The sequence below is a fragment of the Mobula birostris genome, chromosome 9, assembly GCF_030028105.1.
Source record: "Mobula birostris isolate sMobBir1 chromosome 9, sMobBir1.hap1, whole genome shotgun sequence".
Classification (NCBI taxonomy): Eukaryota; Metazoa; Chordata; class Chondrichthyes; order Myliobatiformes; family Myliobatidae; genus Mobula; species Mobula birostris.
The window spans coordinates 141,079,104-141,093,512 of NC_092378.1; the positions used below are offsets into that span (position 1 = coordinate 141,079,104).

At 43.8% G+C, this 14,409-nt stretch overlaps 1 protein-coding gene across 4 annotated transcripts in view; it reads left to right on the top strand.

Moving 5' to 3' along the window:
* Positions 1-14,409, top strand: part of LOC140203138 (septin-9-like) — a 455,930-nt gene that overhangs the window by 274,818 nt on the left and 166,703 nt on the right. The window lies entirely within an intron of this gene.

Consider the following 14,409-nt stretch of genomic DNA (forward strand, 5'->3'; position numbering starts at 1 on the left):
TAGTGTCAGATACATGAAAGATATTTAAAAGACTCTTAGGTATGTACATGGATAAAAGAAAAATGGGGTGTTGTGTGGAAGGGAAGGATTAGGTTGATCTTAGTAGGTTAAAAGGTCAGTACAACATCATGGGCCGAAGGGCCTGTACTGCACTGTGGTGATCTCTGTTCTATGTTCATTGCCATTTGAATAAGACAATCCGATAAGCTCCATTGAGAGCCTTTATTCAAAGTTTACTTTTACTATTAAAGCAGAAAAATGAGCATTTTAATTCATGGTTATTGCTTGTTATGTGTGGAACATCCATTAAGTTGTTACAACAGCACTGTTTGTTTGGAGGTCACCTCAGAGGCTGTTTAGGACTAATAGGGATAGTTGTAGTCAATATAGAATGGTAGTTTCTCATCGTATTAACTTACTAGCCCTGGTCGCATAAATGATTTGTGCATTGTCCATGGTGCTCTTCCCATTGTATAAAGGGAACTTCCGTATCAAAATCCTGAACACAAGGGACCCTGCAGGTGCTGTAAACCTTGGAGAGCACACTCAAGATACTGGATGAAGTCAGCAAGTCAGGCAGCGTCAATGGAGAAGGACAAACAGTCAGTCTCATGCTGAAATGTCAGCGGTTATTCCCCTCCGTAGATGCTGCCTGACCTCCCGAGTTTCTCCAGCATTTTGCATGTGTTGCAAAATCCTTAATCCACGTTTTGGTGAACGCAATCTTGAAACTACCATTTTGTGCTTCCTTTCTTTAACCCTTCACAACCTCCGCTATCTGGATTCTGGCACCCAATTTCACATACCAGATGACAGGGTTTTATTCTGTGTTGCTTCAGATATACGGTGAGAACGAGGAAGCTTGCCTTGCTGTAGTATCTTTAACAACCGGTAAAGCAAAGAACATGGTCACCAGGTTGTGTTTCCACTAAAAGCAATGCAAACACCATGAGGTAACCTGATTTTAATGATGAATGATGGGTAAATTTTGAGCAGCAGCCTAATTCTCTTCAAAATGGGAAACATGGCGCCTTCTACGTTCACCAGAGAGCTGAAAACAAAAAGCCAGAATTCCCAGCAGAACCAGCCTAAATTCTTGTGCTGCTGTCTCGGGAGCTGATTATTCTGAGCCGAGAGTGCTCCCAAATGAGTCACGGTTGACAGTGCAATAAAATGAAGGCGGACTCCCAATGAAAATGATTGACCCCACTGCATCAGCCAAGTCCATTACAGCACCTGTTTTCCTGGTCTCTGGTGCCATGTTGGGCAGTGATAGAAAGTTCAGGTTGCACATCTGCTCCCTGTTGTGAGCAGCTCTATATCTGATCCCTGTAGTGTTTTACACCGTGGGCAGTGCATGAGTACTAAAGGCAACCGCTTCCATTGTGCCCCCTGCTATTGCAAGCTCATTGTTGTGGACGCCTAATTAGTATGGAACAGAGATAGCCAGTTGTAGCAGCAGAAAGACTGGCTTTACGCTTTCTGACTGGACGACTTCAGAACTGCACAAACCCGAAACGAAGACAAGCTGCAAATTGATCAAGTGCTTCACCGACAACTGTGGTTTTAGAACTGATGTGCCTCGTCTCCAGGGTCAAACACCTGGACCAAATCTGGAAAATGTAAAGCAGAACGCACAGCTTCTATGGCAGCTTTTGTGTGCATGTGGAGTTGCTTAGCAACCACCACGTTAGAGTCAACAGCAACTCATTCGTCGCGGTACTCGCAAGATGTTGGGATTTCGGTTGAGGGCTGCAGTGAGCTCAAGCTGTCGACTGACCTTGCTTTGAAAGGAAATGCTTGTCTTCCTACAGCACCTTTCATGCAACAAAATATGTTTCAGGCAGTAAAGAGCTGTAGAAGGTTCCAGATTCAAGATTCAGGATTGTTTACTGTCATTTCCAGTATACAAGTGTAAGGCAGAACCAAACGATTGTTACTCTGAATCCAACACAGCACAAAAAAAAGATAAGGAACACAATAATAAAACAACACAATAAATATAAAGACATAAGATAGCTCATATTCAAAGATTGATTGTATGTCCATAAAGTGATGCTAGAGACAGGAGTATCTGTACATAAGGTGACCCTGACAGGAAAGGTTATGGGGGGAAGACAGGAGAATGGGGATGAGAAGGAAATGGATCAGCCACTATGAAATGGTGGGGAGACTCAATGAGCCCAATGGCCTAACTCTGATCCTATGTTCTTATTGCCTTATGGAACTGATACAGTAGTGGTGGTTGGGTTGTGGTGGAGTGTGTTAGTGGTTGGAGGTGTTGATCAGCCGTACTGTCTGAGAAAGTAACTGTTTTTGGGTCTGGTGGTCCTGGCATGGATGCTACGTAGCCTCCTCCCTGATGGGAGTGGGGCAGACAGTCCATGCACAGGGTGGGCAGGATCCTTCATGAAGTTACTGGCCCTTTTCTGGTACCTTTCTGTATACCTGTCCTTGGTGGTAGGTAGGCTGGTGCCGGTGATGAGTTGGGCAGTTTTGACTACCTGTCGTAGAGTTTTCCAGTCTGGAGCAGAGCAGACACTGTTAAATGCAGGAAAACAAAAGACTCATTCACATTCAGAGTATGCTCCCAAAAATAACATTTTAAATGTGTTGTTCACACCAAGTAGGTATGTACAACCCTCTTATCGTGAGTCAAGATGGCACGAAGATAATAAATTTACTTTGAAATTTGATAATATTCAATTTTCTCTGTAGCACTGCTAGTCTTACTTGCCAACATGGTTCACAGATTATTCGACCAACTTGACTGAACGTGTTTGCCACTCAACACAGAAAAGGCAGCGGTTAATTTGCACATAGCAATCTGGGAGTGAGCAGGTAATAATGTTCATTACTGATGACGATTTCCAGAACAAATATTGACCGGGACAGCAGGGATTATTCCTGCTATTTTCTTAAAGTAACATCAGAATCAGAATCAGGTTTATTTTATTACTGACATACAGTACTTGGCACGTGGCCAAGTGGTTAAGACATTGGACTAGCGACCTGAAGGTCGTGAGTTCGAGCCCCAGCCGAGGCAGCGTGTTGTGTCCTTGAGCAAGGCACTTAACCACACAGTGCTCTGCGACAACACCGGTGCCAAGCTCTATGGGTCCTAATGCCCTTCCCTTGGACAACATTGGTGTCATGGAGAGGGGACACTTGCAACATGGGCAACTGCTGGTCTTCCATACAACATTGCCCAGGCCTGCGCCCTGGAGAGTGAAGACTTTCCAGGCACAGATCCATGGTCTCGCAAGACTAATGGATGCCTTTATTTATTTACAGTAATGTGCAAAAATCTTAGGGGTGTGTGTGTGTGTGTGTGTGTGTGTGTGTGTGTGTGTGTGTGTGTGTGTGTGTGTGTGTGTGTATATAGAGAGAGAGAGAGAGAGCGCGCGTGCAAGGGTGCTATATAGTAATTAAAAAAGCTGAATCGTGCAAAAGAGGAATAGTGAGGTGGTGTTCATGGACTGTCCAGTACTCTCAATAGCGAAGGGGGAGAATATGATTCTAAAACATTGAGTATGGGTCTTCATTCTCCCTAGTGCCCCAGGGAGAGGGCATGTCCTGGATGGTGCTCTGGTGGGAGAGAGTTACCCAGCCAATGCTCCTGACGTGCTTTGTCGACGGTGGAAATGCCTTAGGAACATTAAAAGGCGAGTCATCCTCTGCAAGAGACCCAGTCTCTGCCAGGCTGTATTTGGTTGATCCAGTTGAATTTCTGGTTAATGGTGACTCCCAGAATGTTGTTGGCAGGGGAACTTGCAATGATAATGCCAAGAAAATATCAACGATAAGTGATTACATACTCTGTATGCAAGTGGTTCTGCAGATGTTGGAAATCCAAAGCAACACGTACAAAATGCTGGAGGTTCCCCTCTCCCTATCAAGGAGAAAACACATCCAGCTAACAAAGTAGTTTAAGCACAGGCCATTTATTTTCTGTGAAACACGTTTAATCTGAACAACATTCTTAAAACATATTTAAAACTCACAGAGGATTTCCATCAATAAAAGACTTCCAAATCACAAACCATTTCTAAAACACAAAGGATCTCCAAAACATAGTTACAATTCCTATAAGCTGAAAAAACATACCAACCATGCAGATGAATGAAATATCCATCTCTAAAATCAAAAGCAGAGGAATGGACTCTAGTTCACCCTTGTGTTTCTTTCATACTGCTTGATGTTCCTTACACAAATCCTAAAAACTCTGGACTGCTCTCTACATATATATTGTTTCTTTGTCACTTAGCTGGCTTCTTTTTTGCATGTGCCTGCATGTGTGCAAGTCTGTGCGTGTGCGTGCGTCCGTGATGATGTCTTTTTCAGGGCTTTTATTTTACAAGGCGCAGAGCGAGAGAGAGACTGTGTGGTGCGCCGCTCCTCACACAGACACTTTCGCAGTGTTTTCCCTTTATTTTATGAGGTCGAGTTGCGATCTCAACACTCAACCCGGCACGGATGGAAAGCGTACTCGGGAGCGGACCTGACGAGTTTCGAACCCAGGAACCTCCGCTCCTGGGTCCAGCGCCGATGTCATTGTGCCACCAGCTGGCCCAGTCACTTAGCTGGCTTCACGAGTATATGATATTTCCGCAGATACCTTTTAATACAAACGGTCTAAAAGTTTCTTGGAAAGTCAGAGCTGACCGTGGGTATCGTGTCCTAGCTGTGTAGATATGCAAGTTTGGACAGTACAATATGGAGAACAAGCTGTTGCCCATGTAGCAAGCTCCCCCTCTCCAGGCAACTGATGAGCCCAAAGGAACGGCAGAGACTGATACAGATTAGTACCAGCTGGGTTGCTGGAGTTGCCAGTCAGCATTGAACTCAATGTTGGACTGTCTTAGGGACTCCAGCTGTGGATTTTCCTGTGAGGTTTACTGCCGAAGCTTCCCCCATGAACTTGTATGGCCACAAGGCAGCAGAGTTTTGAGATCAGAGTTTTCATTCTCCTAGATGAGCTGCCAACCACGGCTGATGAGCCCCATCTGCCCAAAGTAATTGGTTTTAAGGCACCGGTAGCCTGCCTTTGACCCTTGTCCTGTCAGTAAAAATGGTTCCACTGGGCTTAGTAGCTAAGCCACACATGAAGGCTTGGAGCTGGACTTGGTTATCAGAGGCTATTTGAGGAGCTCGTCATTAGGAGCATTTAGTAAGTAGTGGGAGCTTGTCCCCACTACCACCCCTTAACTATAGCAACCTTAGGGTCTCCAACCTTGGAGACACAGATACTAGATAACCAAAGTTAATGCCATGAAGCTAACTTCCCTGAGTACATAAAGCTTCCATTTTATTAATAGATCAATCATTGATATGCTAAGCGATTGTCTCCATTTGGTCTATAAGCTTCCTTGAACCAAACAATTTAGCCAGCTTTTCTGTTTTGAAACAAGCCCAATTAAATAATCCATTGTCTTACACTGCACCTCTTAAGCAACAAGATAGGTGCTGTGACCCAACATCCTGCTTTCGATAGACAGTGCTTGTTTGCAAAGCTGTGCGTTTTAACTTCAAGCTGATTACTGCTTTCCATTTATATTAAGAATTGAAGACTGGCCAGATCCATTTATGACCAGATCCTAAACAATGAGTATTAGTTGGAAGGTTTACTGGCAAGTGTTTGATCTTTATAAGCAGCAGCTGCTGTGTTTAGAAAGCTAAGCTTGGCAAAAAAAAAAACAAGAGGCCTCCTGGCCCAGGAAGTGAATATTCTTCATAGAGTTTGACGAGACATAATATGTCACCAAAGACTCTCACAAATTTCTACAGGGGCATCATGGAGAATATTCTTATTGGGTGCATCACCATCTGGTATGGAAGGGCCACTGCACAGTATTTGAAAAAGCTTCAGAGTGCTGTAAATGCAGCCAGCTCCATCGTGGGCATTATCTTCTCCAGCTTCCAGGACACCTTCAAATGGTGATGCCTCAAAAAAGTGGCATCTATCATCCAGGACATGTCCGCTGCTCATTGCTTCCATCGAGGAAGAAGTACAGAAGCCTGAACCGGCTACAGGAGAAGGAATAGTTTCTTTTGAAAATGGCGGGGCAGTAGTTTAAGCAGAAATCTTGAAGGATCTTGCGGTTTATTTGTGGAACTGGGACATTTTGATAATCCTGTAAATAAAGTTCAGCTCAAACTGGAGCATTGAAGCCACTTCACTTATTCACTTAAGTCCTCAGGAAAGAAAAATATTGTATGCAGAGTCATAGAATCCTACAGCACAGAAACAGGCCCTTTGGCTATCTAGTCCATGCCAAACCATTATTCCAATTAGTCCCATTGACCTGTACGTGGATCATCGCTTTCCATATCCCTCCCATCCACGTATCAATCCAAACTTCTTTCAAATATTGCAGTCAAACCCGTATCCACCACATATGCTGACAGTTTATTCCACACTCACACCACCTTCTTAATTAAGGTGTTTCTCTGCAGGTTCCCCTTAAATAAAGATTAATTTTATTTGTCACGTGTACATGAAACATACCCTGAAATGCATTGTTTGCGTCAACTCAAATGAGTGAAGATTGTACTGAGCTCCATTTCTGGTACCAACATAGCATGTCGACAACTCACTAACCGTAACGGTATAGCACAGTCTGGGGTACATAGATATAGGTAGGGTGTCTAAGACCTTTGCACAGTACTGTAGTAATTTTAAGTATTGCACTGTACCACCGCAAAAAAAAACCAAATTTCATGACATATGTGAGTGATGATAAATCTGATTCTGATATGGGTCTCTATTGTGCAGTGGGAGTGGGAAGGGGGCAGGGAGAGGGGAATCATGGTTGGGAAACAGGAAAAAGGGAGGGGAAGAAGTGGAAAGCACCAGAGAGAGATCTTGTACTGATCAACAAACCAGCTGTTTGGAATGAAATGACCTAGCCTGGTATCTCAGGGCTGGGCGTGTCTGCACCTGGCCCACACCCCTTCCGTGGCACTCCGCCTTCATCGTTCCCAGCATCCTTTGCTGCAGCTGGATTTACAAACTCACTCTTCACTCCACCTTGGCAAATACAGTACTGTACATCTTCAGAATATGAGAGGAAACCAGAGCACCCAGAGGAAACAGGTGCAGTTGCGGGGAGAACGTACAAACTCCTTACCGGTAGCGACAGGGCCCGAATCCCAATCTTACAGCTGGGCTGTAACAGTGTTACCCCAACCGTTACACCACCCTTAACCAATGACTTCTATTTGTCGTCTTACCCATATCAGGGGAAAAGCCCTGCATAGATTTACCCTATCTGTACCCCACATGATTTTGGCTGTCTTGGTAGATCTCCCCTCATTCTCCTACCCTCCAGGGAATAAAATCCCAATCTATTCAAGCTTTCCTACAACTCAAGTCCCGCTAACATCCTTGTAAATTTTATCTGCAATGCTCTCGGGTTCAGTGGTGTTGGGGAAGAGCCAAATGCGTTGTTAGGAGAAAATATTTCATACAGCAAGCAGTTAGGACCTGGAATGCAGTTGGAGCTGGATTTTATCTGAAAGGAAAGAATTGGCAGGGCTATTTGGGAAAGGATGGGGTAGTGGAACCAGCTAGGTTGCTTTTACGCAGTGCTGGTATCAACTTGATGGACTGAATGGTGTCTTCCTATGCAGTGGCCATCCCTGTGATTTGTGGGAGATACAAGATAGTTCATGGTCACTTTATGGTACACAAGCATAAGTGGAGATGGCCTTTGTCTGGCATGTTTGTGGCATTTATATCACTTGTCACTGATCAGCCCATGCCAACTTGTTGCCTGGCTCTTGCCACATGCAGGCATGGTCTGACATCTTTGCTTAGGGATTGTGAATGGTTTTGAATATTGACCTTGAATGTTCTGATTTGCCTTTGAGTAAACCATAGTTTGCAGAAGATGAATTATTTCTACAGTTCCTTTCCAGAACACTATCAAGGAAATGCTGTGCTGATGGGGGTACTGTCTTTTGGGTGAGATATTAATTCTAATATTTATTTCCTGCGGAGCATCAAGAAAGCTCACCTCTGTCCCAGGATACTGATGGACTTTTACCGCTGTACCATTGAGAGCATACTCACCAACTGCATCTCAGTGTGGTATGGCAATTGTCCCGTATCGGACCGCAAAGCCCTCCAGCGTGTGGTGAAAACTGCCCAGCGGATTATCGGCACCCAATTGCCCACCATTGAGAACATCAACCATAAACGCTGCCTGGGTAGGGCAAAAAGCATTATCAAGGATGCATCTCACCCTAACCATGGACTTTTTACTCTCCTCCCATCCGGTAGGTGCTACAGGAGCCTCCGCTCCCGCACCAGCAGGCACAGGAAGAGCTTCTTCCCTGAGGCTGTGACACTGCTGAACCTCACATCACAGCGCTAAGCAGTATTGCATCCGTATTGTACTGTCTCAGTACTTCTATATTTGTGTGCTGTAGCACTTTTTTTATTCGCAGTTATTTTGTAAATAACACTATTCTTTGCATTTCTGGTCAGATGCTAACTGCATTTCATTGGCTTTGTATCTGTACTCGGCACAATGACAATAAAGTTGAATCTAATCTAATCTAATCTGGTAGATGTAGAAGTCTTGCTGTTCTTTCAAAGGAAAGCTGGGAAGTTCTTTCTGATGCCCTGGCCAATTGTTAAAGAATAGTTTTGCTGATTAAGGGTTAGCTTTATTTGTCAGATATACATTGAAACATACACTGAAACCTGTTTGCATCAAATCAAATCAACAAGGATTATGTTGGCGGCCCGTAAGTGTTTCCACACTTCTGGCACCAACATAGCGTGGCCGCGACTCAGTAACCCTAATGTACGGCTTTGGAATGTGGGAGGAAAGCAGAGCACCTGGAGGAAACCCACACAGCCATGGGGCAAACGTCTTACAGGCAGGAGCGGGAATTGAACCACATTGTTGAAAGCTGGTGTTGCAAAGTGCTGTGCTAAGCACTACGCTATCATTGCCGACTCAATAATTATCATCCAATCAGCATTTTAATGAGAACATTGTCATGGCATTTGTCTGAGGAAGCCAGCAGTGCATTGATTAGCAGCCGTGGTGGCCCTTGGAGGCTGCGAAAGTCACTATATGAATGAAAGTCTTCTTTTTCTCTCTGTCAATGATAAGCCAGAGGCCAGATTCACGAGGCAGCTGCTGTGAGCGATGTTCATTCACTCAGACAAGTTAAGCCTTTTATTGGCCTGATGCTGATGAATGGAGCTGAGCATTGCTGACACTTTCACCAGCTGTTACAGTAACCAGCCTCGGCAGATGAGCCAGCAAAGGGAGCCCAGGCATGGAAATTTTAAATATGCTGCTTAGTCATTGATCAGAAACTCACAGTGAAGGAGTGCCCATTCAAACTGGCTGAAGAATCTAAACCTCCTCAGGTTTATGCCTAATGGATTCAAGTCCAAGTGCTAGATTAGAACTCCTAAGCAACTTACATAGAACATAGAATATTACAACAAAATTACAGGCCCCTTGGCCCACAATGTTGTACTAACCTTTTAAACAACTCTTAAAATCAATCTACCCCGTCGCTCCTTCATAGCCCTCCATTTTTCTATCATCCATGTGCCTATCTAAGAGTTTCTTCAATGCCCTTAACATATCTGCCGCCACCACCAACCCTGGCAGGGCATTCCACACACCCACCACACTCTGTGCAAAGAAAATTTATCTTTGACATCCCCTCTACCCTCTTCTCCAATCACCTTAAGATTAAGCCCCTGGTATTAACCATTTCTGCCCTGGGAAAAGGTCTCTGGCTGTCCACTCGGTTTATGTCCCTTAACATCTCGTCTACCTCGATCAAGTCACTTCTCATTCTCCTTTGCTCCAGTTTCACATTTCACCTTCTGACGATGTTTCCAAACAGCTTTCTAAGCTACCAACTATCTTGTATCTGTGAGCTGTAGAGACAAAGAGTGATTCAGAATGGAAACAGGCCCTTTGTCAGTGTTGACTATTTGCTCTGATTCTTCTCCACCCTCCCTCCTTTCCCATCAATTACCTACGGCTTCTACCACCCGACTACACGCTAGAGGCAACTGACAGTGTTCAATCAACCTGTGAAACCTGCATGAGCCTGGGATTTGGGAGGAAACCAGAGCCGCTGGATGAACAGGGGCAAACTCATGTGTAAACTCTGCACAGACAGCACCAGAGGCCATGATTGAACCCACTTTTGTCCAGGCATCTCTTGAGCCTTTACCTTTCTACAAGGAACAAAAGTCCATGCCAGACCAGTTTTCCTCTGCTCCTGTATGAAATTCTCCATCCTTGGTAGAATCAGAATCAGGTTTAGTATCACTGGTATATGTTGTGAAATTTGTTATCTTTGCAGCAGTGCAACACATAATAATAAATAAGTGAATTACAGTAAGTATGTATAAAATAGTTAAATTAAATAAATTGTGCAAAAATAAAAATAAATGTAGTGAGGTAGTGTTCAAGAGTTCAATGTCCATTCAGAAATCTGGCAGATGGGAAAGAGCTGTTCCTGAATCACTGGGTGTTTGCCTTCAGGCTCCTGTACCTCCTTCCTGATGATAGCAATGAGAAGAGGGCATGTCCTGGCTGATGGGGTTCCTTCATGATGGATGCTGCCTTTTGGAGGCATTGCCGATGTCTTGGATACTACAGAGGCTACTAAGTTTACAACTCTCTGCTGCTTGTACTGATTTTGTGCAGGAGCCCCCCCCTCCCCCATACTAGACAGGGGTGCAATCAGTTGGAATGCGCTCCACGGTACATCTGTAGAAATATGTGAGTGTCTTTGGTGACATACCAAATCTTCATAGACTTCTCTGCACTCTCTAGTGCAGTGTTGTGAGGTGACAAGAGAATCAGAAGCTAGAACGGAGAGAGCTACCGTGTTTAACACAACTTGACGCTTGGTTTCTCCCCCTGCCCTTATGTTCCACAACGTGCTGGGCAAAGTTCTGTGATCAGAGAGAGTAAGTAAAGGAGCACTCTGGGAAGTTGGGCGAAAGCAACAGGATATGTTGTATACTGAGCGATCAGTTCTCCCCCCAGCACTGTGATTTATGGAGTGCTACTGGGAAGAGTCAGGCTATGGGAGGCCCACTCACCATAATAGCAGGGGCATGGATGCATAGAAGCTAAATTGTGGGACTAGCATTAACGTCCTGAAGCCTGAGCTATTAAAGTAAGACATGTGAATCCTACCTTGAGTAAGAAATTGAAGTATTTAATATCAATAGTGGTATAAAAATGGTAAAAATGTGTTCTGTGTTCTGCCAAGGATTATGGGCATGCTATGTTGGCACTAGATTGGGTAGCACCTCTTGCGGGCTGCTCCCTAGCACACCCCTGGGTGTGTTGGTTGATAATACAAACAACGCATTTCACTGATTTTTCCCCGTACACGTGATAAATAAATTTGGTTTGAATCTTAAACCTGAATCTTGAATAAACCTTGTCCAGTAAAATCCTTCAGGGGAAATAGAAGTATTGCATACAGAGGGAGGAAATCTCTCCTTGTCTGTCCAATACATCAACTGAAGGCTTACTAATGTGGTTTCCTTTTTAACTACACAAGATGGGCAAAAATGTGTGGGCGTTGCCGGTGGCATCTGCATTTTGTGAATGAATTTGCTTCTCAAAACCCTAAAGTGTGGGAACAGGATGGGAGACAAAATCCACATAAGTAAAACTCCAAATTATATAGTTTGATAAGATATAAAGATTCTTAATAGTTCTACAAAGGCAATTAAGAGAATGGTTTTTTGATGATGAACAGATGTACTGTAAGTAATTGGCTGGTGGAATGCAGTGGATGCAATTAATTAATCCTTCCTGACCATTTTCTGTAAGTGCACCAATATACAATATACATCTTTCCATTGCATTTATCTTGATGGGGTTGAGGAGAGATTCTTTAAATACGTTTTTCCAAACAACGCAATTAAATAAAAGCACATGGTTCAATAATGTACATTTTCTAACCTTTAGGAATGTCATTACAGGCTCTGCTCTGAACTGACCCTATGACCTACAGGCTCACTTTCAAGGACACTTTACAATTAATTTTCTCAGTATTTTGGGGAAGAGCAGTAGAGATACGACTCTACCAAAGGAGGTTTAAGGCACTCCTTCCCTCTGCCAACCTGCAGGCCACCCTTGGGCAAGGCGCCCCCCCCCCCCCACCCCAATCATGGTCATGTGGAGCCATGGGAGCAGGTGGAGGATGGTCACATGAGCAGCCGGTGCAGATCACAAGTCCTGGTTATGCGACCGCTGACACCAGCCAGACAATCTCTGAAGAGTATTGATACTGGCCGGGGTCACCCGTCTTGTAAAGGCACTGCCCAGAAGAAGGCAATGGCAAACAAACCACTTATGTAGAAAAAATTGCCAAGAATAATCATTGTCATGGAAAGACCATACGACACAGCACAGAGTGAACAAATAATCCTTAGTATTATTTTTTGTTTGCAGAGTTTGTGGTCTTTAGCACATTGGTTGCTTGTCAGTCTTGATTTATGTTTAGTTTTTTTATAAATTATGTTGTATTCCTGTTTTTTTACTTGTAAATACCCACAAGGAAATGAATTTCAAGGCAATAGGTGGTAACATATGTACTTTAATAATAATTTACTTTGATCTTTGAACTTTGTGCCCCAGTGCAGTACCTGGGGGTATGACATGGTATCGGAGCTTCCGTCACTGGGAGTTGTTTCGCTAAGCCCTCCACCTTCTCACTCAGGTGACTGTGAAAGAACCCACGGCCCTGTCAAGGAAGAATAGACAAGCCCCAGACGATATTTATGCCTTAAATGTCACATGGCCATTCCTCTATTGCTGTGTGTAAATTGACTGTGTTTTACAACGACCGGACTTCAAAAGTTGCTCTGTAGGTTGTAAAGTGTTTTGGGACAACCCCAAGGCTGTGAAAGTTATTGAACGATTGCAAGTCCTTTCCCTCTCTCGTTTTGTTTATATTAATTCAAGGCTTACCATTAGAAACAGCTGCCAAGGGTGATTGCATTACACATTCTCCACTGGGGCCCTGTGGATTAGAGCAATAAGTGGATTCACATTTGTGAAAGGGAAAATGACAACCGTTCTAGATATTGCTTGTACAGACTCTGAAATGATGCACCTTCAGACATGATTGCACAGGCTTCATTAAAAATGAGTAGGTTTTATAGACACGTAGAGGAAAATGGTTGCTAGGCTTCATCTGGTAGCTAGGCCTCATCTGGTAGCTAGGCCTAATGTGGTTTCCTAGATGGCAATTAACTGTATTGATGTAAACTTTCCTCAGAATTTCCCATAATGCCCCAATGGTGAAGCCATAGTGCATAGGAGCAGAATTAGGCCATTTGGCCTGGCCCATCAAGTCTTCTCCGCCATTCGATCCTGGCTGATTTTTCTTTTCTCTCAACCCCATAAGACATAGATGAGAACTGGGCTCTCATTTTCAGTGGGTGTCCAAGCACTTTTGTGCATAAATAGGACAAAAGCAGCAGAATTGCTTTTCATTCGCACCCGTGTCTCCTCCACCAACTTTAAGAGAGTGAGGGGCGATAACTGAAACATGGTGGAAATGGAGACGATGTTTCCTGTAGTGGGAGAACCTAGAATTCGGATTCACTGTTTAACATTAAGGTGTTGCCCGTTTAAGGCAATGATGATGTGAAACTGGTTTATTTCCAGAATGTTCTGAACCTTTGGAACTGTCTTCCTCTGTGAATATTTTTAAGGCAGACTTAAATGTTTGCTTATTCAGCAAGTGTGAAAGTTTACTCGTGGTAGGGAGGAATGCAGATTTGAACCTGCAATCACAGACAGTGTGGTCTCAAAAGGCTGGGTGATGGCAATCTGCTCTTAATTAATATATTTGTCAAATTTACCCATTTCATCTTCTCAGTTCACGTGGAGCGTGGAGCTCAGTTCCGACGCCATCTGCAAGAAGTTTGTACGTCCTTCCTGTGGCTGCACAGGTTTCCTCTGGGTGCTCGGGTTTACTCCCACAGCAAACCAGATTAACCGGTTAGCAGGTTATTTGGTCATTGTAAATTGTCTTGTGATTAGGCTAGGGTTAGATAGATGGGTTACTGGGCAGTGTAGCTCGTTGGGTTGGAAGGGCCTGTTTGGTTCTGTATCCGTAAATAAAATATATTTAGCAATCTTAACCACTCTATTTAAATAAAAATATATAAATTATAAAAATTAATGTGACTCATATTGATGTTTAAAGTCATTAATGCATGTAGACTAGCTGACTAACCAATGTTGATCATGCTGAAGAAATCATACCCACGCGGAAAGCATCTAATTATAATTGGCAGTTTTATTTCCGCCAGGAAGGTTTGGATTCCGGGTCAAATCTTGTGCACGCTTTCACCATTCTTTTCTTTAACTGTCTCTCTCTCTT